The 23,281-nt window shown below is 39.9% G+C and overlaps 1 protein-coding gene and 1 non-coding gene across 4 annotated transcripts in view; one reads left to right on the forward strand and one right to left on the reverse strand.

Moving 5' to 3' along the window:
- SIK2 (salt inducible kinase 2) overlaps window positions 1-23,281 on the forward strand; it is a 132,685-nt gene that overhangs the window by 56,639 nt on the left and 52,765 nt on the right. The gene's annotated exons all lie outside the window — the stretch shown is intronic.
- On the reverse strand, window positions 923-1,029 carry LOC114118605 (U6 spliceosomal RNA). Its single transcript, XR_003591844.1, has one exon. It is a non-coding gene; the product is annotated as a U6 spliceosomal RNA (small nuclear RNA).

Consider the following 23,281-nt stretch of genomic DNA (forward strand, 5'->3'; position numbering starts at 1 on the left):
AGCCCACCAGGCTCCTGTGTCCATGGGATTTCCCAGGCAAGAGTACTGGAGTGGGTTGCCATTCCCTTCCAGGGGATCTTCCTAACCCAGGGATCGAAACTCCATCTCCTGCACTGCAGGAGATTCTTTACCACTGAGCCACCAGGGAATCCCAGTTTGACAAGAATCCAAGTGAACTGTGATAAGGACCAATATGAGGCAATATCAGCGGAACTCAGTTGGTGCGGGGAGTGGAAGAAAGAGGCACCAGATGGGAGAAAGGTGATGGAGAGGAAATGTCAAGCCCGGGCATTCTTTTCCAAAGCATAAGAATAAATGAAAGGTAAAAATGTGTCAGGAAAGGAATTGAGAATCTAATGCTGGGTCTGGGTACCTTTTTGCTGTGTATAAAATATCTTTTTTTTTTTTTCTTTTCTTTTTTTTTTTTTTAGTTTTTTATTTTTTAAATTTTAAAATTTTTAATTCTTACATGCGTTCCCAAACATGAACCCCCTCCCACCTCCCTCCCCATAACATCTCTGTGGGTCATCCCCATGCACCAGCCCCAAGCATGCTGTATCCTCCGTCAGACATAGACTGGCGATTTAATTCTTACATGATAGTACACATGTTAGAATGCCATTCTCCCAAATCATCCCACCTCTCCCTCTCCCTCTGAGTCCAAAAGTCCGTTATACACATCTGTGTCTTTTTTCCTGTCTTGCATACAGGGTCGTCATTGCCATCTTCCTAAATTCCATATATATGTGTTAGTATACTGTATTGGTGTTTTTCTTTCTGGCTTACTTCACTCTGTATAATCGGCTCCAGTTTCATCCATCTCATCAGAACTGATTCAAATGAATTCTTTTTTACGGCTGAGTAATACTCCATTGTGTATATGTACCACAGCTTTCTTATCCATTCATCTGCTGATGGACATAAAAATATGGAACGCTTCACGAATTTGCGTGTCATCCTTGCGGGGGGGCCATGCTAATCTTCTCTGTATCGTTCCAATTTTAGTATATGTGCTGCCGAAGCGAGCACTATAAAATATCTTTGACCCATGATCTTTTTCTCTTTTGGTGGCCAGTTTATTTGATAACTGATGGTATGATAATTTTGTTCACTTTTTATTTTCTTTTATAATCTTATTTGTTAGGTTTTTGCTATCATTGCATCCATTTTTTGTCTGTGTGTCCTTCATTTGTGGCCCTTTTTAGTTAACAATTTTAGTCTAATTTGATTTTCCCCTCTCCCTCAACCCTCATGTGTTCTTGGACAGGGCTTATTAAGTAGCAGAGAACACACTCAACCTAACTAACTCCTGCAGGCTAGTGCACCATCAGGTCAGAGGGATGTCATGGTAATTCAGAGCTATGGAAAGCTTAGGTAGGCCCCAGGGGAACTAGAAAGTGAAAAGAACGTCTTTTTCTTGAAGGAGCAGTCTCACTCTTTCTAATGGCTTCTCTGCTTATTGCTACACATCTCTGTATTCCAGTTCTCTTTCTCTGCTAGCTGGCTTCCTCTGTCTCCTTACTCCTTTTATAATGGCTTGGTTAAGTTCAACTTTTTATACACTTCTTCAGTTCCTCACAACTGGCAGCTTCCCTCTTTGTCTCTTAATTCTTGTATTTCCCAAGAGAGGTGAACCTGATTCACCCAGCTCACTCAGTCCTAGTCATCATATCCTTTCTGATCCAGCAATCATTCAGCTACAAGTGATAAAGCTAATTAGTATTAGTTGCTCAGTCTTGTCTGACTCTGTGACCCCGTGGACTGTAGCCTCCAGGTTCCTCTGTCCATGGAGTTCTTCAGGCAAGAATACTGGAGTGGGTAGCCATTCCTTTCTCTTTACTGGCTGAGCCACAGGGAAGCCCAAACTTAAAGGCCGGGCTTATCTGGGGTATGAACCCGGGACTGCTCTCACCCTGAGCAAGAGTCATACTCCTAGACCAATGAGCCAACACAAGTAATAAAAACCTGACTTAATTTGGCTGAAAATGAGGAACTGCATTATCTTCTATAATAGGAAGTTCCGAGGAAGGAATTTGCCTTTAGATTTGGTTGATTGAAGAATCAACAGTGTTCTCAAGAACCCTGAGTTCTCTTCATGCTTCTACTCTACTATCCTTAGGATTGGCTTTATCCTTAGTAAGATAGCTCCTACCATTCTAGGCATCATATCCAGACACAACATTCAGAAGAGGAGGTGGCCATTTCTTCCTGTGGCTTTTTCTTAGGAGTGAGGAAATTTTTCGTAAAATCTGCTCTGGAAATGAGCAGATTTTTCCTCATGTCTCATTGACCAAATTTGCAGTTAGAGATCTGTTTGAGTTAATAAGCTCTGTTAGTAAGAATCAGAAATGGTGAGACTGTATCATTCCTGCCCCATCACTAACAAGGGGAACGTGATCACCCAGAGACTAAATTAGGCCCATCTCTGGAGTTGGAATAGAAGTCACTTTTCTCTGTGCTAAATGAAGCCTTGTATTTGGAGAGTGGAAAGGAATGACAGTCCATCGATGGAAACCCATAAAAGTCCTTCTCTTCAAGGTGTATGTCCATGTAATTTGACACATAAACTCCTCTTTTAAAAACGAAATTTACTGTGGAAATTTTACCTAAAGAAAGCTGAAGTGCTATCAGGATGAAAGTTTACGCAGTTATTTTGGGTGAGGTATATACCGCTTTCCCAGTTAGCCAGTGGCCTGGAGAGAGAGGTATAGTATATAGAATATATACAGTATGAAACAAAACCACTTTATACGATAAGTGAGGGCTTTCCCAAAAGGACATGGCAGACAAGAACCCTGAAATACATGAGGTCTATACCTCTTTGGGATCCATTTTCTGAATTCTTACAGATACAGTCCCTCCTGGGAGATTTTCAGTAATGAATACATTGATTTCAGTGAAACAGTGCTTTTTACTATTGTCATAAAAAAATGTTCAGTCACATAAAATTTTTGCAAAGTCTGGAATATGGAATATAATTTAAAGAAAGTCCCTTGTTCACAATGAGCATTCAGTATGAGTATAGTACCAGTAGAGACATTCTTGCCAAAACCTGAACCTAATAGATTTACTATCCAAGCTGTGTTACCTAATATGATTTTCAGATTTAATTTTTAGTATGGAGTGTCACACTTTGCATGGCCTGTATCTTGCTGAATTTGTGCATACTAATGAATCTAAAAATACTGAGTATCTACTATCAGACGCTCTGCTTGATACCGTATGCAAGCAAAAGATTCAAAATATAACATATGTTCATTGAAGAACAAGATTATTTATGGATCAAAATGAAAACTAAAGTAGGTTAGAAGCCCAGAAAGGCTCTTCTTTTCAGACGTATTTGCCAATACACATATCTGTGGTTTGAGATGGGTTTTTTCCCCTTAATAATTTCTGTTAGTAAGAAAGAGGACCCACAGAATGTGGAAGAGGGATGTGGGGAAAGGAGTTAGGAAAGCAACGAAGATAACTGTGTTCTTCACCTTTTAGCCTAGAGCCCTGATGACCTGTTCTGAAAATGGCCATAGGTACTTGCAGCATCTTTCACAAAGTTGGTCCTTGACCTGCTCCCTGAAAAGAATTCATTCTGCAGTCACAAACAGTGGGAAATGTCAAATCTTTCTCCAGGAGATTTATAATGCACATTAGTATACAAAAGACTCTGAGAAAGAACATAAATTCCTCCCTATATTTTCCACACTTTCTTAATGACCAAGTCCCTCTTGTGATACAGCATCTATTAACGTCTCACCGAGCTTACTGAGGAACTGCTGAGGTCAGAGAGGAGTGTTATTGAGCAGAGAAATAACATGAAAGCAAAGTTTTAGTAAGAATGATCTAATGTTACCTAAGATGAATTGCTGTCTCAAATCCTGAAGGATGATGCTGTGAAAGTGCTGCACTCAATATGCCAGCAAATTTGGAAAACTCAGCAGTGGCCACAGGACTGGAAAAGGTCAGTTTTCATTCCAATCCCAAAGAAAGGCAATGCCAAAGAATGCTCAAACTACCATACAATTGCACTCATCTCAGACGCTAGTAATGCTCAAAATTCTCCAAGCCAGGCTTCAGCAATACGTGAACCGTGAACTTCCAGATGTTCAAGCTGGATTTAGAAAAGGCAGAGGAACCAGAGATCAAATTGCCAATTTCCGCTGGATCATGGAAAAAGCAAGAGAGTTCCAGAAAAACTTCTATTTCTGCTTTACTGACTATGCCAAAGCCTTTGGCTTTGTGTGGATCACAATAAACTGTGGATGATTCTGAAAGAGATGGGAATACCAGACCACCTGACCTGCCTCTTGAGAAATCTGCATGCAGGTCAGGAAGCAACAGTTAGAACTGGACGTGGAACAACAGACTGGTTCCAAATAGGAAAAGGAGTACATTAAGGCTGTATATTGTCATCCTGCTTATTTAACTTATATGCAGAGTACATCATGAGAAATGCTGGGCTGGAAGAAGCACAAGCTGGAATCAAGATTGCTGGGAGAAATAACCTCAGCTATGCAGATGACACCACCCTTATGGCAGAAAGTGAAGAGGAACTAAAGAGCCTCTTGATGAAAGTGAAAGAGGAGAGCGGAAAAGTTGGCTTAAAGACAAGTTTTAAAGTTAAGAGTTGACAAGAGTTTCTGTTGATGATACCATGCACCAGGTTTTAAGTGTTTAACCCAAATTATTTAATCTTCATAAAAAACCTGTGAGGTAGGTACAGTTGTTATCTCTGTTTTACAACTCAGAGAACCAAGGCACAGAAGAGTAGCTTGCCCAGGGCCCTATAGCTCTTCATTGGTGGCGCTGGGTTTTGCACCCAGGCATCTTAACTCCAGAGCCTGTGGGCTTCCCTTGTGGCTCATCTGGTAAAGAATCCGCCTGCAATGCGGGAAACCTGGCTTGGGAAGATGCCCTGGAGAAGGGAAAGGTTACCCACTCCAGTATCCTGGCCTGGAGAATTCCATGGACTATAGTCCATGGGGTTGCAAAGAGTCAGACACAACTGAGCGCCTTTTGCTTAGTTTCGGATGTACCACATAATGATTTCATATTTGTATAAGTTGTAAACAATAACTAAGAAAAGTGATTCTGAGGAAAATAGTAACACATACTGATGGGCTTTGTCTGTAAAACTATACAGAACAATGATTATCACACAAAGTGCCATTTACTTTTACTTTACATTTTCATGACCATGTTATTATTTACATAGGGTTGGGAAAAAATCTATCCTTTTCCTATGGATAGACTTTCCTATGGAAAGACTGAGTGACTTTCACTGTGCTCTATTAAGTCATTCTGTCCCCATGGCCCCCACCCTCTCTAGGGAGGAATTAGGAAACCTTGGGTCAGTGCCTTTTATCTTCACCCAATATATGGCAAAAAGTGAAGAAGAACTAAAGAGCCTCTTGATGAAAGTGAAAGAGGAGAGTGAAAAAGTTGGCTTAAAGCTCAACATTCAGAAAACTAAGATCATGGCATCCGGTCCCATCACTTCATGGCAAATAGATGGGGAAACAGTGGAAACAGTGGCCGACTTTATTTCTCTGGGCTCCAAAATCACCGCAGATGGTGACTGCAGCCATGAAATTAAAAGACGCTTCCTCCTTGGAAGGAAAGTTATGACCAACCTAGACAGCATATTCAAAAGCAGAGATATTACTTTGCCAACAAAAGTCCATCTAGTCAAGGCTATGGTTTTTCCAGTGGTCATGTATGGATGTGAGAGTTGGACTGTAAAGAAAGCTGAGTGCCGAAGAATTGATGCTTTTGAACTGTGGTGTTGGAGAAGACCCTTGAGAGTCCCTTGGACTGCAAAGAGATCCAACCAGTCCATCCTAAAGGAGATTGGTCCTGGGTGTTCATGGGAAGGACTGATGTTGAAGCTGAAACTCCAATACTTTGGCCACCTGACGGGAAGAGCTGACTCATTTGAAAAGACCCTGATGCTGGGAAAGATTGAGGGCAGGAGGAGAAGGGGATGACAGATGATGAGATGGTTGGATGGCATCATCGACTCGATGGACATGGGTTTGAGTAGACTCTGGGAGTTGGTGATGGACAGGGAGGCCTGGCGTGCTGTGGTTCATGAGGTCGAAGAGAGACACGACTGAGCAACTGAACTGAACTGAATATATGTACACTTCATTAGAAATAAAATCAGTTTTTCTTTAATCTGCTTACAAAATGTTTGAGCTAATTTTTCACAGCCTTTTCCTTTTCCTTGTTTTTCTGTGAAACTATTTTTGAAAGACTTTCAGAGTGTCTCAGGGGAAATCATGTTTTTTTGACTTTTTATTTTTACCACAGGAAAAGGTTGGGACAGCATAAACTGGTGCTGGGCAGACTGGAGTGTGGGAGAGAGTGAGATAAGATTCCAGGTGTTCTTTGGGGTTAATTCTGACAGTTCTTTGAAACATCCCCTCCCCGCACACCCCTTCTATTAGAGAGATGGGATAGCTGTCAGGATGTTGTAAACTGCCTTTTGTTTCCAGCTCACCTGCGGGGGCCAGACTACGTAGAGTGATTCTGATGATTGAAACAGGAGAACTCTTATTACTGATCATCATCTTACTCTTACCTTTTCCTTTTTTCTCCTTTGCTTGAGGGCTTCAGAGACCTTTCTGGGAGGGAGGAGGCAGTCTTAGGAATTCACATATTTGAAATATTTTTTTCTGCTTTCTGATCTGGCATCTGAGGAGCTCGGAAGTCATCACATCATCCTAACAACAAGTAAAAATCTGAACAAACTGAAAAATCAACACCAGGCAAATGACTGTCCTGTGCCCTCCTCCCCACCCCTCCACCTCCCACTCCCCCCACCCCACCTCCGCGAAAGTGAAGCAGACAGGCAAATGCGAAGAACCGCACCTTAACCAGAGTGGAAGTCTACAGTCAGAAACCTCTGAAGGAGCCACACCTTAACCAGAGTGGAAGTCTACAGTCAGAAACCTCTGAAGGAGCCACACCTTAACCAGAGTGGAAGTCTACAGCCAGAAACCTCTGAAGGAGCCACACCTTAACCAGAGTGGAAGTCTACAGTCAGAAACCTCTGAAGGAGCCACACCTTAACCAGAGTGTGGAAGTCTACAGTCAGAAACCTCTGAAGGAGCCACACCTTAACCAGAGTGTGGAAGTCTACAGTCAGAAACCTCTGAAGGAACCACACCTTAACCAGAGTGGAAGTCTACAGTCAGAAACCTCTGAAGGAGCCAGTACTGGGGTAGGAAAGTCTGAATGGTGAATAGCTGGAAGGTCAGTGTAGACAAGTCTGACAGTTCAAAACTTCAGGGGGCAGGGTGGGGAACTCCACACTTCTCAGAGTTTTAGAATTCTAGAATGCTTCCCCTTCCCCCACATCTTCCCACCACACAGCTACAACCTACTTACTGGAGCTCCTTTTAAAAATCACAAGGCATATCAAAAGGCAAAAAACACAGTTTGAAGAAGCAGAGCAAACATCAGACCAGGCTCAAATATAAGAGGGATGTTGGGATTATCAAATTGGAAATTAAACAACTATAATTAATATGCTAAAAATTCTACTGGAAAAGTAGACAACATGTAAGAGCAGATGAATAATACAAGTAGAGAAATTGTAATTCTGAGAAAGAATTAAAAATAAATAGTAGCTATCAAAAACAAGAGGACTTGTCTGGTAGTCTAGTGGCTGCCTCCACACTCCCAATGCAGGGGAGCCCGGGGTTTGATCCCTGGTCAGGGAACTAAATACCACCTGCTTTAACTAAAAGCTCCCGCATACCTCAGCTAAAAACCTCTCATGCCGCACTAAAGATTCCACCTCCTGCAACTAAGACCTGGCACAGCCAAAGAAATAAATATTTTTTTAAAAACACATTTGTAAAAACACACTGTAACAAAAATGAAGAATGTCTTTGATGGACTGATTAGTAGACTGGCCACAACTGAGGAAAGCCCTCTTAAGCTTGAGGATATATCAACAGAATCTTCCAAACCAAAAAGCAAAGAGAAAATAAAATTTTAATGGAACAAAATATCCAAAATCTGTAGGAAAACTACAAAGGGTATAAGATGAGTAATTAGAAAGGCCAAATTTGCCTGTTATTCCAGGTGTTTCTTGACTTCCTACGTTTGCATTCCAGTCCCCTATAATGAAAAGGACATCTTTTTGGGGTGTTAGTTCTAAAAGGCCTTGTAGGTCTTCATAAAAGCATTCAACTTCAGCTTCTTCAGCATTACTGGTTGGGGATATAGACTTGGATAACTGTGATATTGAATGGTTTGCCTTGGAGATGAACAGAGATCATTCTGTCGTTTTTGACACTGCATCCAAGTACTGCATTTCAGACTCTTTTGTTGACCATGATGGCTACTCCATTTCTTCTGAGGGACTCCTGCCCGCAGTAGTAGATATAATGGTCATCTGAGTTAAATTCACCCATTCCAGTCCATTTTAGTTCACTGATTCCTAGAATGTCGACATTCACCCTTGCCATCTCTTGTTTGACTACTTCCAATTTGCCTTGATTCATGGACCTGACATTCCAGGTTCCTATGCAATATTGCTCTTTACAGCATCGGATCTTGCTTCTATCACCAGTCACATGCACAGCTGGGTATTGTTTTTGCTTTGGCTCCATCCCTTCATTCTTTCTGGAGTTACTTCTCCACTATCTCCAGTAGCATATTGGGCACCTAATGACCTGAGGAGTTCCTCTTTTGGTATCCTATCATTTTGCCTTTTCATACTGTTCGTGGGGTCCCTTCTCCAGTGGACCACATTCTGCCAGACCTCTCCACCATGACCTGCCCGTCTTGGGTTGCCCCGCAGGCATGGCTTGGTTTCATTGAGTTAGACAAGGCTGTGGTCCTAGTGTGATTAGATTGACTAGTTTTCTGTGAGTATGGTTTCAGTGTGTCTGCCCTCTGATGCCCTCTTGCAACACCTACCATCTTACTTGGGTTTCTCTTACCTTGGGCATGGGGTATCTCTTCACGGCTGCTCCAGCAAAGCACAGCTGCTGCTCCTTACCTTGGAGGAGGGGGTATCTCCTTACCGCCACCGTTGCTGACCTTCAACATGGGATAGCTCCTCTAGGCCTTCCTGCGCCTGCGCAGCCACCGCTCCGGGTTGCTCCTTCCAGCCACTGGCCCTGGCCTCAGGTGTGGGTGGCTCCTCCCAGCTGCCGCCCATGGCCTTGGGCTCGGGGTAGCTCCTCAGGGTCACTGCCCCTGGCCTCGGGCGAGAGGTGGCTTCTCCTGGCCACCCCTGACCTCGGACGCGGGGTGTCTCCACCTGGCCGCCCCTGACCTCGGACGCAGGGTGTCTCCTCCCTGCCGCCACTGACCTCCGACGCGGGGTGTCTCCTCCCGGCTGCCGCGCCTGACCTCGGACGCAGGGTAGCTCCTCCCAGTCGCCACTGACCTCAGACGCAGGGTAGCTCCTCTTGGCCGTTCCTGCGCCGTAGCAGTCTGGCACTCTAGGCCGCTGTCCCTGACCTCGGACGTGGGGTAGCTCCTCTCGGCACACTTAGCCCGCAGCTGCCTGTGCTTAGTGTGCGGGCCGGCCCCAACAGCCGCCTGCGCTTAGTGTGCCGGCCGCCCCCGGAATGCGGAATGAAGCAGGGCAAGGACTAACAGAGCTTTGCCAAGAAAATGCACTGGTCATACCAAACACCCACTTCCAACAACATAGGAGAAGACTCTACACATGGACATCACCAGATGGTCAACACCGAAATCAGATTGATTATATTCTTTGCAGCCAAAGAGGGAGAAGCTCTATACAGTCAACAAAAACAAGACCAGGAGCTGACTGTGGCTCAGATCATGAACTCCTTATTACCAAATTCAGACTGAAATTGAAGAAAGTAGGGAAAACCGCTAGACCATTCAGGTATGACCTAAATCAAATCCCTTATGATTATACAGTGGAAGTGAGAAATAGATTTAAGGGCCTAGATCTGATAGATAGGAGTGCCTGATGAACTATGGAATAAGGTTCGTGACATTGTACAGGAGACAGGGAGCAAGACCATCCCCATGGAAAAGAAATGCAAAAAAACAAAATGGCTGTCTCGGGAGGCCTTACAAATAGCTGTGAAAAGGAGAGAGGCAAAAAGCAAAGGAGAAAAGGAAAGATATAGGCATCTGAATGCAGAGTTCCAAAGAATAGCAAGAAGAGATAAGAAAGCCTTTTCAGTGATCAATGCTAAGAAATCGAGGAAAACAACAGAATGGGAAAGGCTAGAGATCTCTTGAAGAAAATTAGAGATACCAAGGGAACATTGCATGCAAAGAGAGCTTGATAAAGGACAGAAATGGTACGTACCTAACAGAAGCAGAACATATTAAGAAGAGGTGGCAAGAGTACATGGAAGAACTGTACAAAAAAGATCTTCATGATGCAGATAATCATGATGATGTTATCACTCATCTAGAGCCAGACATCCTGGAATGTGAAGTCAAGTGGGCCTTAGAAAGCATCACTACGAACAAAGCTAGTGGAGGTGATGGCATTCCAGTTGAGCTATTTCAAATCTTGAAAGATGATGCTGTGAAAGTGCTGCACTCAATATGCCAACAAATTTGGAGAACTCAGCAGTGGCCACAGGACTGGAAAAGGTCAGTTTTCATTCCAATCCCAAAGAAAGGCAATGCCAAAGAATGCTCAAACTACTGCACAATTGCATTCATCTCACACACTAGCAAAGTAATGCTCAAAATTCTCCAAGCCAGGCTTCAGCAATATGTGAGCCGTGAACTCCCTGATGTTCAAATTGGCTTTAGAAAAGGCAGGGGAACCAGAGATCAAATTGCCACCATCCGCTGGATCATGGAAAAAGCAAGAGATTTCCAGAAAAACATCTATTTCTGCTTTATTGACTATGCCAAAACCTTTGACTGTGTGGATCACAATAAAGTGTGGAAAATTCCAGACCACCTAACCTGCCTCTTGAGAAATATGTATTCAGGTCATGAAGCAACAGTTAGAACTGGACATGGAACAACAGACTGGTTCCAGATAGGAAAAGGAGTACGTCAAGGCTGTATATTGTCACCCTGCTTATTTAACTTCTGTGCAGAGTACATCATGAGAAACGCTGGACTGGAAGAAACACAAGGTGGAATCAAGATTTCTGAGAGAAATATAAATAACCTCAGATATGCAGATGACACCACCCTTATGGCAGAAAGTGAAGAGAAACTAAAAAGCCTCTTGATGAAAGTGAAAGAGGAGAGTGAAAAAGTTGGCTTAAAGCTCAACATTCAGAAAACGAAGATCATGGCATCCGGTCCCATCACTTCATGGCAAATAGATGGGGAAACAGTGTCAGACGTTATTTTTTGTGGCTCCAAAATCACCACAGATGGTGACTGCAGCCATGAAATTAAAAGACGCTTCCTCCTTGGAAGAAAAGTTATGATCAACCTAGATAGCATATTCAAAAGCAGAGACATTACTTTGCCGACTAAGGTCCGTCTAGTCAAGGCTATGGTTTTTCCAGTGGTCATGTATGGATGTGAGAGTTGGACTGTGAAGAAAGCTGAGCGCCGAAGAATTGATGCTTTTGAACTGTCGTGTTTGAGAAGACTCTTGAGAGTCCCTTGGACTGCAAGGAGATCCAACAAGTCCGTTCTGAAAGAGATCAACCCTGGCATTTCTTTGGAGGGAATGATGCTGAAGCTGAAACTCCAGTACTTTGGCCACCTCATGTGAAGAGTTGACTCATTGGAAAAGACTCGGATGCTGGGAGGGATTGGGGGCAGGAGGAGAAGGGGATGACAGAGGATGAGATGTCTGGATGGTATCATGGACTCGATGGACATGAGTCTGAGTGAACTCTGGGAGATGATGATGAACAGGGAGGACTGGCGTGCTGCGATTCATGGAGTCGCAAAGAGTTGGACATGACTGAGCAACTGAACTGAACTGAATTAGAAAGGAGGAGAAGAGAGAAAGAGACAGAAACAGTATTTGAAGCAACAGTAACTGAGAATTTCCCCCAAATTAATGTTAAACACCAAATTACAAATCCAGGGAGCTCAGAACACCGAAATGCATAAATGTCAGAAAAGCCATACCTAGGCATATTGTATCCAAACAGCAGAAAATCAAAGATAAGGTTTAAAAAAAAAAAAAAAAAACTTCAAAGGTGGCCATAGGGTTGAGGGAGAGGACTCACCTATAAAGGAAAAAAGATGAGAACTATTAGGCTGGCAATAAAAGTTCATTCAGTTTTTTCTCTAAGATGTCTATATTAGCACTTAGTTGTCTTTAACTTCATCTTCAGTCTTGTTAGGTGGTATCATGACAGCCGTCACGTCAGCCTGCCTTTTTAAAAAGTTTATCAAAATTGGTGAAGATGGAAGATAAAAAGCAATGGTATATTATATGTCATTATTTCATCATATTATGCTTTATTATTTCAAGAAAAGTAAAAACAACTGAAACACAAAGATTTGTGCAGTATATGGAGAAAGTGCTGTGACTGATTGAATGTAGCAGAAGTCTGCAAAGTTTCATACTAGAGATTTCTTAATGGACAATGCTCCATGGTCTGGTAGACCAGTTGAAGTTGATAGTGATCAAATAGGGACATTAATTCAGAATGTTTATACCACATGGGAGATAGCTGATAGACTCAAAATATCCAAATCAAGCACTGAAAATTATTTGCACCAACTTGGTTATGTTAATGGCTTTGATATTTGGATTCTACATAAATTAAGCAAAAAAAAAAAAACACCTTTATTTACCCTATTTCTGACCCTATTTCCACATGAAATTCTCTACTTAAATGTAACAAAAATGTTCCATTTTTAAAACAAACTGTGATGAGAGATGAAAAGTGTATACTGTACAATAATGTAGAAAGGAAGGGCTCGTGGGGCAACTGAAATGAGCCACCACCAACCACACCAAAGCCTGTCTGTATCCAAAGAATGTGACGTTGTATATATGGTGAGATTAGAAGGGAGTCTTCTATTATAAGCTCCTTGCAGAAAACCAGACTATTAAATTCCAGCAAGTACCCCTCCCAGTTAGACCAACTGAAAGCAGCACTCAACGAAAAGCATCTGGAATTAGTCAACAGAAAATTTCATAATCTTCCACCAGGATAACACAAGATGGCATGTATCTTTGAGGACCAGGCAAAAACTGTTATAGCTTGGCTAGGATGTTCTGATTCATCCCCCACATTCACCAGACATCGCACCTTCGGATTTCCATTTATTTCAGTCTTTACAAAATTCTCTAAATGGGAAAAATTTCAATTTTCTGGAAGACTATAAAAGGCACCTGGGACAGTTCTTTGCCCAAAAAGATAAAAAGTTTTGGGAAGATGGAATTATGAAGTTGCCTGAAAAGATGGCAGAAGGTAATGGAACAAAATGGTGAATACGTTGTTCAATAAAGCTCTTGGCAAAATGAAAATGTGTCTTTTATTTTTACTTAAAAACTGAAGGAACTCTTTGGCCAACCCAGTATATCCGGCTTCCCTGAGAAACCAACCAAGCAAGAAATGAGTGGAGTGAAATAGTTAAAATGTTGAGAGAAATACTTTTCTCCAATTGCTTTGTCTCTAATCTAACCAAACAAATCAAGGCTAAATTAAATCTGACCCTTCTTCCACAGTCCACTGAACCCAGTTTCTAAAATACTGGACTTGGGAGAATGTTTGAAGCCGGGAAGAAGGGAGTAGATCCAGTGCGTTGGTGCTAAGTCACTTCAGTCGTGTCCAACTCTTTGCGACCCCAAGGACTGTAGCCCGCCAGACTCCTCTGTCCATGGGATTCTCCAGGCAGGAACACTGGAGTGGGTTGCCATTTCCTCCTCCAAGGGATCTTCATGACCCAGGGATTGAACCTGTGTCTCTTGGTCGAATCTGTTCCAGCTCCTGGAACTTCATAGAGTTTGGCGATATATCAGGGTGCTATGAGGCAGGTGTACATCTAGAGTGGGATGAAGTGATCAGGGTAAGGCCAAAGTGGGTGTGACATATTAGAATCAAGATTTAGAAATGGCAGAGGACCACTGAGCCTATAGTTCCGTTTTGCCTGGACTTTGGTTTTCCAAGTGCTCCAGGTTAGCCGACCACCATTAAGGGTCAGAACCTTGGAGAGTTCCAAACTGAGCGGAGCAGAAATATGACTGTAACTATTGCATTGGCGTGTAGTAGACGGGATAAAGACTCATAACAACCAATGCTGAAGCAACACTCTTGTTTGCTTTCTGTTTGTATCTCCAAGATTTAAAGGTCTGGTGCCTCTGCCTCTCCACAACCTCATGGATATCTCGGTGGAGCTAGAGATTTCAGTCCATCTTGTGGAACAAGCATAAAGCCATCACTGTGGCAATGGGATTTTCATTAAATGCTGATGTTATGAAAAGGACATGGGCTTTCAGATACCTGTTCATTCTCTTTAAGGACTGTCCCAGGGAATCATATTGCTTCTCTGTGTTATTTACTGATCTACTGTGAAATTAATCAAAATCCTCTGTGGGGTTGGGAGGATAGTTTTGCCTAAAAGTTGCTTTCTGATAGGCATTTAGTTTGAAACTGAAAAATAAAAAAGATACTCTGTGTATTAGAGGTGATTTATAAAAGCTGAAGTAATTCAATCTATTGGCAGCAACAACCAAATTTTGCGGTATAACTTGAAGGCTGACTAGACTCCTAATTTCAGTAATCTGGTTTGTTTATTGTTTCTTTTTAGGGCACTAAATATTCCAAACTTTTCTGTTTCCATTGTTCTCTTTTTTCTCAGTTTTAGGGCATGTTCATGATTTTCACATCAGATTAATAAATTTCTAATGCTTCAATTAAAGCTTCACTTAACTTTAACAATCTTTCTTTCTAAAACAATCTACGTTTATGATGCCATATTTAGCTAAAAATAGGAACTTGAATATAAATTTCCAGAAACACCCAACTAGTAATTCCTGGTGACAGTAATAGTTAAGGGCAAAAAATCTTATGAATCTAGGACTTATTGCAGAGAATAAACTATGTGACATTTTTATGCTCTGTTACAGTTCTGAGATGTGTTCATTGTTATTTTGTACTACCTGAGAGAACAGGAGAGTTAGAGCTAATTCCTAAATAGCTAACTGATTTGCAATACCAAAAATAAGTACAGTCTCTATAATGTGTGTTATTGAAAGTGAGTCTCTAGGATCACATGAGCATTCTAATCAGATTTTGGAGAGTAAAAAAAGAGAGATTTAGTTATGGATAACAATAATAAGTATTAGGGAGAAAGAGACAAGATTATACCAGAGATTTGTGTCTCCTTCAAGAGGCATCTTTTAAAACCCTTGCTAATGGCTGTTGTTGGTTATCTTAATTAAAGAGTATTATTTTGTTCTATGATACAGTAGACCATACTTGTGGTAGTGAACTGAGTTTGGACTGAGACCTAAATGTGTGGTTCACATCAAACACATCAAGAGGCTCAGTATTTGTACTATGTAAAATATAGATAACTAATGAGAACATACTGTATAGGCCAGGGAACTCTACTTAATGCATTGTGGTGACCTGAATGGGAAGGAAATCCAAAAGGAAGGGAATATATGTATATGTATGGCTTATTCATTTTGTTGTACAATAGAAACTAATAGAACATTGTAACGCAACTATACCGAATAAAAATTAATTAAAAAAAAAAAACATTAAGAGGCTAGTAGCTGGAAAGTTTTCAGGTGGACTGGGTAGTTGGGGGAATTATGTCCTGAGTGTGAATTTGCAGATGTGACCTTACAAGTAAAAACTACAGACTGTGACAGGGTGAAGGAGAGCCAGCTGTCACAGACTGACTATGAAGGAAATACTGGTGCCATTAACAGGAGTTAACAGTTTACAAAGAAAACCAGTTAGTAATGAGTTCCATTCAGAATGTGTTGAATATGAGGACTGGTATGGTATCCAGTATATTTAGTAGATAGTTGGAAATTTTATTTAACAAATATTTATCAAGCCCTAGAGATTTTTGGAAAAGACTCTGATGCTGGGAGGAATTGGGGGCAGGAGGAGAAGGGGACGACAGAGGATGAGATGGCTGGATGGCATCACTGACTCGATGGACGTGAGTCTGAGTGAACTCCGGGAGTTGGTGATGGACAGGGAGGCCTGGCTTGCTGCGATTCACGGGGTCGCAAAGAGTCGGACGTGACTGAGCGACTGAACTGAATTGAGAGATTTTTTTTTTTTAACATTTGATGAGACTGAAAGTAGTACAGGTTTCTTTCCTACTCCTGTAAGCTCAATAATGTGGTCCCAAAATGGATTACATAGATGTAATAATTGCTTCTTTTTTTTCTTTTTTTACCACCCCAGTGTTACATCTTAGGATTAACCACAATTGATTGTTTCCAAACTCAAAGAGTGCTTTTAGTGTTGTTAAAAAAAAATAATTCTCCCTGTGAATATACTAGGAAATATTGAATTGTGTGATTTGAATGGTTAAATTACATGTTTGTGCTAATTGTATCTCAGTAAAGCTGTTACAAAAATTATTCCTCACTGCACACATTTCTGAGTAGCTGTTAAGATCTCTAGGGAAAGACCATAGTTCTGTATCAGTGGTAGGATGTGTGACACACAAATAAATTATTAAACATATTGTATTTGAGAGAAAGAGGGAACAGATACCACTTAATTTTTAGAATAATGTTTCAAGCTAGTTTTTAGAATAGAGAAAATATATCAGTAGATACTTTCCTTTTAATCTCGTCAACAAACCCTGAGCACCTGTCCTGCCCAACTGGAGACATCAGGAACTGCTTCCTTAAGGAGGTGCTACTGTGATATGTCTTGACGTATGTGCAGAAATTAGTACAGTGAGTCTTGCAGACAAATTCAGAGGCAGCAGCCGATGCAATGGCAGACAGATGTCGGGAACTGCACTCAGTGTGGAATTACTAAAGTGAGGGGTGTGTGTCAGAGAGGGAGAGAAATTCTTTCCTGTTAATACATAAAGATTCACCACAGGTTTTAAAAGCTTCATGGTATTTCGCAGTATGATTATATGCCGTAAATTATTTAATCATTCCTATATTAATGGGTATTTAAATTGTTGCTTGATTTTGGCTATTTCAAATAATACTCCACTGAACATACTTATGCATATATCCTTGCAAACTTGTGAATGTAATTCTGTGTCGAAGGTTAGGCCTTGGTTTCAATAGCTTTGACAGATTTGAGCATTCACCTCAGGGCTGAGTTATGACCAATCATACTTCATTTACTGTATAATTTTTGAGTCTGCTGTATTGATTAAATCATAGATCTTTTCAGTTTCAGGTCAGTTAGGGCCTTTTTTCAGCCATGGTGAAACTTTGGCCTTTACCCTAAGTAAAGCCATCTATATGGGAAGCCATGGGTGGATTTTGGGCAGAGGACTGACATGATATATACAAGTATTTCTAAAGATCACTCTGGCTATTGTGTCAAGAGTAAAAGATAGAGAAGCAAGGACAGAAGTAGGAAAACTAGTTAAGAAGCTACTGTAGTAGTTCAGGCGGGAGATGATGGTGACTTGGACTGAAGGGGAAATGATAAAGAAAAATGATAGGATTCCAGACATTTGTTGAAGTTAGAGTTGACTTGATTTTCTAACAGATTGTTTGTCAGGGGTCTCTATATTAACTGTCAGATGAAAGTTCTAGCCCTTCTTAAGAGGACTGGGAAAGGTCCATGCTTAGTAGAAATGATCAAGAATTCTGTTTGGGGCATGTTAAGTATGAAATGCTTATTAGTTATCCGTGTGGGTTGGTGAGTAGGCAGTTAAGAGGTGAGGCTAGTGATTAGCATGGTCAATATTTTATTAATGAATGATTTATTAAATCATGGATAGGTAAATTAGGAAGGAAATGGATAAAGTTTAAAAGAGAACCAGAATTACAGTTAACTGCTTTATTACGACTCACATACACTGTCCTTTTCTCTCTGCTTGCAAGTAGGTCTTGTTTTGAATGGAATTGAATTAAACTGGTAATAGATTGGAGAGGTAAAAGGGGGGAGAATACATTTGTATATGTATATGTCTCTCCGAATCTACCTGTATGTAAGATATGACGGTCCTCAGAAAAAGTTACTATTAATAATTTTACATATTCTGTCTTTGTGAAATTGCTTTATCAAAATGATTATAAAGAAAACCTCTTTTCATTTTGACTTGCATGTTAAATTAAAAATGTTTTCCCACAGGAATCCCTAATAAGCTGAGTTGGAAAACTTCTTAGCACTTAAGATATTAATCACTTTGTGGTGTACTGGCTACGGTCATTCACCCAGCCATAATGACTTCATGGTCATTAGACCTCACCTTTGGTTTGCCTTTTGAATGCGTCATTTCTTTACTCCCCTACCATCCTCTCTGATCTTGGCTATCCTTTTCTTACGGACTATAGACTACGTTTCCTAACTCTACTCCGCGTTCTCTGTTTCCAAGGTATCTTTACTGCCTTTTATCTGTATGTTACGGGGATACGCAGATTTGATAAAGCCTCATTCTTCTCATGGCATGAACTGCAACTTAATTATAGTAGTTCAAAAGGCTGCCAGTCTAGTATTTGTCATTTATCCTCGTGATGAAATTTTCTTTAGGCAACTCACATGCTGGCACTGATTGCTTAATCCTGTAGATTTCAAAGGATCAAATCCAAGGTCATTGACAGATCTCACTGTTTTTTTCCAATTTGTTTGGTTAATAGACATTCCCTTATTTATACAAAAGCTTAATGGTTCACAAATATTTGAATAGTACATAAGCTATCCTATTTGAACTATTGGTAATACTAGCACATGATGGACTTTAAAAATAGAGCAAGCTCACAATTTCTCCAAGGCTTTAGCTTCAGCTCCTCTCAGGGTTACACAGCTCTAAAAGTCCATAGTATTATGAGACATGTTAAACTCCAATAGGATATTCTTTGACTGTTCCTAGAATGTTTAGTAAACCTCAGAGTAGCAATTTTTAAATTCAGAATTATTAAGGGAATCTACTTTTTAAATTGCTAATGTTCTTGTAATAATTGGCTAACTGATTAGGTTTAGTGTGCCTTAACAAATTCCTAGAAAGTAAAATGGGCTTACTATTAATTTTTTTTCCTTTGTTCAAAGAGAAAGGAATAAGAGGATCTAAAAGATTGATTAGAGAGATAGGTCAGAGACTGTTGAGAAACTGCTAACTAAACAACAATAAGGTAGTCAGAAAACTCTTGCTCTGAAAGGCATGTACACCACCTATGAGCGAATACAAGGACTTTTAATGTTTTTCAAGTCATGGGACCATGTTCTAACTTTAGTGGATATGGAGCTTTGAGAAGAGTGCAGACTCTTCTAAACTCTGTGGGTCTGACCGTTATTAGTTTAAATTCTGACTGTAATAAAAACTTTTGGATTAGTGAGAATGGTACCAAGTTGTATCTTAGAGTGCTTAAACTTTTGTATGTCAGCAGTTCATGATAATACTATGTTTGGTTTTCCTAATAGTAATGATTAGAAACCCATGCTGATCTCTTTTATGGTTAGCCACACCTGTAACACAAGGCTAGCCACTTAAACCACCTGGAGACATCATTAAATGTTAGAGTTGAATCTGCACACCCAACTGTATGAAGTCATGTCCCTTGTGGAATATTAATCTTTCAAAGGCCACAGGAGAGAACTTTGCTCAAGACTATTCCTATTCCTTTGTTATTCAGGATCTTTACCACTACATTCTTAAAACCAGTAGGTTTCACAAGCATTTACAGCTTTTCTTGTCTCGTGTTAAAAAGAATCATTTATTAATTAGCTATGTGATTAGAGGCCTTAATTGTTTTTTGTCACTCTTGAGTACACTTTTGGCACACTGCGTGCATGCTAAGTCGCTTCAGTCATGTCTGACTCTTTGCAGCCCTGTGGACTGTAGCCCACCAGGCTCCTCTGTCCATGGGATTCTCCAGGCAAGAATACTGGAGTGGGTTGCCATGCCCTCCTCCAGGGGATCTTCCCAACCCAGGGATCAAACTACTACCAGCTTTATGAAATGTCAGATATTGTTATCTGAAACTATCAGAAGTAAGGATCCAAGCTTTCCTGACTATATTAGACCCCTGAATACTGCCCAAACCTTAACCATTTACCTTTTATCTTTCCTGTGAGCGTCTTGGATTTGATCTGTTTTTTTTTTTTTTTTTTTTTGTATCATCTCCACTTAGGATTCTGTCCTTTCCACATCCCTGATACATCTAACTTCTCTCCAGCCCTAAAACAGGTATCCTCAGGATTTTTATACCATCAATTACAAGGAAAAAGATTTAGTAAAAATAAACCAAGGGGGTTATTTACAGCTGATTCACATTGCTGTACAGCAAAAACCAACACAGCATTGTAAAGCAATTGTCCTCCAATTAAAAACTTTTTAAAAAAAATCAAGAGAACGGTACACTTAAAACTGGTTAAGACAATACTTTTTGTTATGTGTATTTTACCACAAAAATGTTTTTTTAATAAATAAACCAGGGGGAAATTTGAAGTCACGTTTTTACACAAAGTTGATATCTACTGCAGTATTAATATTGAATTAAAAAGCAGCCTTAGAGGCAGTCAAAAGATACAAACTTGCAGTTATGAAGTAAATAGTACTAGGGGTGCAATGTACAACATGATAAATATAATTAACACTGCTGTATGTTATATATGAAAGTTGTTAAGAGTGAATCCTGAGTTCACATCACAAGGAAAAAACTATTTTTTGTTTCTTTTATTTTGTATCTATATGAGATGATGGATGTTCATTTTGATAATTGTTTCATGATGTTTTTAAGTCAGATCATTACGCTATATACCTTAAACTTATACAGTAATGAATATCAATTCTGTCTTAATAAAACTGGAAACAAAATAAAAAGCAGCCCTAGAAATTATTTTAAGTATTAAGTATGTTTAAAACTGAGACCTAGAAAGATTAAGTGATTTGCATAAGAGCTGAGAATAGAGTCCAGTGTTTTCAACATTAGTGCAGTGCATGTCCATTTTGGCGCTATCTTTAATTACTTCCTTGACTTAGGAATAGCCCTAACTAACCCCTCTGTCTGTTTTATCTTCCTTTAGAATTGAATCATAATTGGTTCTTCAGAACCATGTCTAATCAGTTGTCCCCCTTACCCAGCGCTAAACCTGGAAGGAGGAGGCAGTGGGCAAGGCTGGGTGCTGATAATGGACAAACTGGCTTGGAAAACATGATCATGTGACATGCTTCTGCCAGGAAACCAGACTAGTCTGTTTTGCATCATCTTATATAATAGAGCCAATAACTAATACAGTCTACGTGAGCAGTTGTTCTTCAGGGGAAATCAAATTGGTTTTGATATCTAAAAAATATTCAGATGTGTAAAAATAATACAGGTGTACATATAATAGGAAACACGAAATACTGCATAAATTCTGTGTCAAACGTATTCAAAAGATTTCTTTGTATAATTATAGTTCATTTTATAGCTGAGCAAACTTCTCTTTTCTAATACTGGGAACTTTATCAGTCATATTTTTCCTATAATAATGTTACATAACTCCACAACTCAGTGATTTACGTCAACAGTTGTTTTTTGTCTGTGGGTCAGCTGGGATCACTTTATTTCAGGCTGTAGGTTGGATTCAGTCTGCTTCAATGTCTCTCATTCTGAGGCATGCTCTTCTCATGACACTCGGTAGAAACACATGGGATCAAGTCAGACCACACACTTTTCCCATGACCAAGCACAAAGGCCTTAGGGCGAGGATATATACCATCTATTCTACTGGGAAGCATACAGCAGAGAGGATAGATACATATAATCTTTTTACAGGGGTGAAGTAAAGATACGGGAACAAAAATCTGCCGCAGAAATATTTCACCTTTGTAATGTCAGTTTGTTACTTAATTAACCGTCCTCTTTGATTTTCTGAGTAGTTGAGCAAGTACCTAGGGTCTTGTTTTTTCCAGATAGTTCTTCCCTTTCACTGTTCTCCTTTCTCCACTTTGACAAATGACTTCACAATGTCATTCTTACCTGTGTAGGACCCCAGGAAACATACATTATAGTCAAGCCACTGGATGATAAATTAAGGGGCTTGACTTTTCCTGAACTTGTTTACCCAAGAAACTTGGTTTGCTCTGTAACTAACTTTATTGAGAGAGATTCCTTGAAAACTTGTTCTTTCCCAGCACAGTTTAAGCTACAGTCTTGAGTTCTCTGTGTAGATTTCTGAATGAACCCATCCAGCCTGGCTTCATTGTTTTCCACTCACAATTCACCCAAAGAAGTCAATGAAAAAATAAATAAATATATTTGCTGTTTGATTTATGAAGTGAATGACAACAATATCTTAGATCTCAAGTATGTGCTAACCTTGTGTCTTTAGAGTATGTATATACAGAAACCAAAATATTAAAATTAACATGTTTTTTCCCTTCCTCATCTGCATCTTATTCTGTTTGTTTGGCTTTTAAATCCTAATTCCTAAACATTGCATGGTTTGGTAAACCACAGCCTGTTCTTTAGCCTGTATTTCTTTCCTTCTTAAGAAATAATTGCATATCAAACTAGTTATCTGGATGTATTTATCTATGTAAAGAATGTGTTAGAAGTGTGACCAGATTGCATTTATAAATATTATTATAACACTACCATAAATTGAGTAAATAGCATACAACATCAGTAGTTCAGTTTAGAGTGACTCATTTATCAGTCCAGTGATATTCATTACTCAGAAATAATTCACAACAGACCTTGAGGCCGTGTAAAGATGATAAAAATAGGTGAGATGAAAATACCTATTTAAGGAATTGTCTGGAATGTTTAATGCCATTGAGATGACATCATCACCTGGTAGTATTAAATATGAGTCTGGGCACTTTCCTAGGCTATTCAGTTGACATTAAAAAAAAATAAATCTTAAAAGCAGTTCTGGTACAGTTAATGAAATGTTACTACATATATCAAAATCAGTAAGAAAACCAGCTATTGCTCTAAAATTATATTAAGAGTCTTTATAATGTTTTATACAATATCTCATCTTAACATCTGTAAGCCAGTATTGCCTCATGACATCTATTGTCTTGAAGAGCTAGTTTTTATTATTTAACCTTCTTTTCTCATGTGTATTGTAAATTTGTTTGCATTATTAGGGACTGAGTTTTATTTCTTTCTGGCTCTCGCATCAGCCATCAGGATCGTTCCCATAGGGGTGCTTAAATTTTTTATTTGACTTTTTACTTGATGGAACTGTATTGCTTATTAACATAGAGTTCAGTTTCAGATTATTTT

The sequence above is a fragment of the Ovis aries genome, chromosome 15, assembly GCF_016772045.2.
Source record: "Ovis aries strain OAR_USU_Benz2616 breed Rambouillet chromosome 15, ARS-UI_Ramb_v3.0, whole genome shotgun sequence".
Taxonomy (NCBI): domain Eukaryota; kingdom Metazoa; phylum Chordata; class Mammalia; order Artiodactyla; family Bovidae; genus Ovis; species Ovis aries.